General features: G+C 36.8%; 1 protein-coding gene across 1 annotated transcript in view; it reads right to left on the minus strand.

Moving 5' to 3' along the window:
* LOC123171352 (aspartic proteinase nepenthesin-2-like) overlaps nucleotides 1-3237 on the minus strand; it is a 14333-nt gene that overhangs the window by 5211 nt on the left and 5885 nt on the right. The gene's annotated exons all lie outside the window — the stretch shown is intronic.

Raw genomic sequence — 3237 nt, forward strand, 5'->3', positions numbered from 1 at the left:
TGCTTAGTTAAACTAGTTGAATTAGTAGAACTAGTTTATTTTTAGTAAGAAAATTTAGGTATACGAGATTAGATGATCTAATTAAAATATTACTATATATAGCTATTTTATATATTTTAGTAAGAAAATTAATAGAACTTGTTTATTTTTAGTAAATTCTTATTTGAATTAGTTGAATTAATGGAACTAGTTTATTTTTAGTAAGAAAATTTAGGTATACGAGATTAGACGATCTAATTAAAATATTACTATATAGAACTAGCTACTTTATTTTAGTAAGAAAATTAATAGAACAAGTTTATTTTTATTAAATGCTTAGTTGAATTAGTTGAATTAATAGAACTAGTTGAATTAGTTGAATTAATAGAACTAGTAAGTGTTTAATGTTTCACCTATATGAACATATAGAGGAAATGTCGTCTGACGACGAAAAAGATTTCATTAAGTGCGAATACTGGGAAAACCAGAGCGGCCTGTGCGACAGAAATTTCCTTGTTGATGATAGGCGCTTCAGCATCAAGCTGGATGAGACCTTCGAAGTGGATACGGTAAGTCACAACGACAAGTCTTTTTTCGTAATTAAGCATGACTTATATATGCTTCATTTGCTTCAACTTATAATTTTAAATTTTCACTATTCTAGTAGCGCATCCCCTGCCATGCAAGAATTTTTGTCTTGGATAAGATAGGTTTCAGTGCTATGGAAACTATGGAAGTAAAGAGAGTTTACCTGAAGACCGAGCATGGTTATATTTCAACGTCAAATTATACAATGCAGACACGTACACCTATTTTGAATGCAAAACTTGGCAAGCACTATGCAAGGCTTATGCATTTGAGCCTGATATGGTTATCACTTTGATATTCGTCCGGAAGATGATATTGAAGGTAATAGAGACATCTGGGTCGATGTGCAGACGCCTCCAGTTCTACCATTATGTGAGTTTCTCAACCATATTTATATCTTAAATATTGTTTATTCAAAAATAGTTGACAACTAATTTTTATTGACAACTTATTTCCATTCAAGCAAACATGTCCGGCGCTTGGTAGACAGGACCTACTACTGTCCCGGAGCTGAACTAAACTGCAAGGAGATAAGTCATTATGTTTCATGGCTTGAGGATCTTCATACTGTCAAGACAAATTTTCTTCCTGCACTTAGAAATGTTAGTACTCAAAACGTGCAACCAATAGTGATCGTATTGAACTACGGTCACATCTATTTACGAAAGTTGGTAAGATTTTTACTATTTGTCCTCAGTGCATCTTTTGCATACATTATTTTTTTGCTAAACTTTCATTGTTAAGTATATTAATTACTATACGATGTTCTTCAACAGGGACTCCCGATGACAGTTGTGCCTCAATGGATCGAGACTAAAGGTCACATGTCAATGATTAGCTTACGGCCAAGATATCCTACATTGCACATGAGTGCATTCAGGATTTCTAAAAGTGATGAATGCTTAATAGTGAAAGATTGGAGCAAAATTATTAACGATCCCAGAGAAGTACTAGGGGGCAGCAATAATGAAAAGCGCAGCCCACGATTAGGAGACAGGTTCATCTGCATGCTCCAGTATGATGAATCAGGAGAACTATACATGTTCTATGCTATTTTACCTGAGAGAGAGCAGCAGGAGTGATTTAGCTAGTTCATGCTCTTAGTACTTTTGTCCTCTCATGTCCGTGTTCTTCGTCCTGAACTTAATCTCAAAGGGTGATTTGTTTTTGTGGTGTTATGAACGCTTATAATATCATGACCATGTTGAACTCGATGATATCTTTGCTTCTGATACAAGTGAATGTTTTTTCTTTAAGCTAGTGTTGGTGGTGATTAGATAGCGGTAATGACTATGATGATTAAACAGTGGTAATGACGACTATGATGATTTTTAGCTAGCTAGTATACTGTTGTTGATGATATGATGCAAGAGTTTTTATATTAATATGATGATGATGATGAGTTATTATATCATTTATGAAAGAAACCGCAGATTAGTTTCAGCTGGATGGATCGTAGCTAAGTGATCAAGTATATGCCATATCCATATTATACTTGATCACTTAATTATAGGTGATCAAGTATAATATGGATATGGCATATACTTGATCACTTAGCTAGGATCCACATGCATCCAGTCGAAACTAATCTGCGGTACTTTCACCTAATGATTTAACAACTAAAATAATCACTAAATTAAATTGAAAACACAAAATTAAAGAAAAAATAAAAAATAATACCAAAACACCCCCAAACATTTAGTACCGGTTAGTGTTACCAACCGGTACTAATGTCCTGCACGCACCCGGGCATGCCTCGTGCCACGTGGTGGCACTTTAGCGCCGGTTCGTGATGAACCGGTGCTAAAGGGGGACCTTTAGTCCCCACTCTTTAGTGCCGGTTGTGGAACCGGCACTAAAGGCCCTTACGAACCGGCGCTAAAGCCCGGTTCTGCACTAGTGAGTAGTGGTGGTCCGATGGTCTCAAGATCTTAATGTATTTTTTTATAATTTTTAAGATGTTGTACTTCCGGTGAACTTTTATAATAAATACATCTGATCATTTTCCAAAAAAAAGCAACAGTGTTTGCTCATTCAAAGTAAACTATGAATCTATACTTCTATATAGTATACCAGTAGCGACACAAATCGACCGTTGGATCATCCTCATCAGACGGCTCACGTTTAGTGCCTTCAAATATTGAGCTGCGCGGCAACATAGGTGCCATATGATAGAGCCATCCGACGGCTCACGATTCAAGGATTCACAGTGGGCCCTAGCACTGCGTTGTCCACCTCATATTAGTAGAGTCACGGGTAGTTCATGCATGCTCTAGAATTTTCGTGAGTTCATGAAACGTCAAACCGTACAGGCCACAGGTGATGCCGAGAAGGAGCACACGAGACACTGTAATGCAAAGTGTCCAGGCAATATGAAAAGAGCAGATGCAAACTCGGCAAAACGCTTCGAAACGTATCATCGACCTGACTTAATTACCTCACTACCAGACACTAACCCTTATTTATGTTAGATTAATCCTTATTACGTACTAAAAGTAAATTATTCTAAAGAAAAAATGTGCACAATTTTTTTGGATATTAAATTATGTACAGGAATTATGGGCGGACAAAGTGTAAACTGTCGGCGTCTCTATCGGTTGTGTTAGACCTTGCTTTCTGTCGGCAGTAGTTGTGGTTCGATGGTCTCAAGAGATCTTTGCCCGCCGGCGC

The sequence above is a fragment of the Triticum aestivum genome, chromosome 7D (assembly GCF_018294505.1).
Source record: "Triticum aestivum cultivar Chinese Spring chromosome 7D, IWGSC CS RefSeq v2.1, whole genome shotgun sequence".
Lineage (NCBI taxonomy): Eukaryota > Viridiplantae > Streptophyta > Magnoliopsida > Poales > Poaceae > Triticum > Triticum aestivum.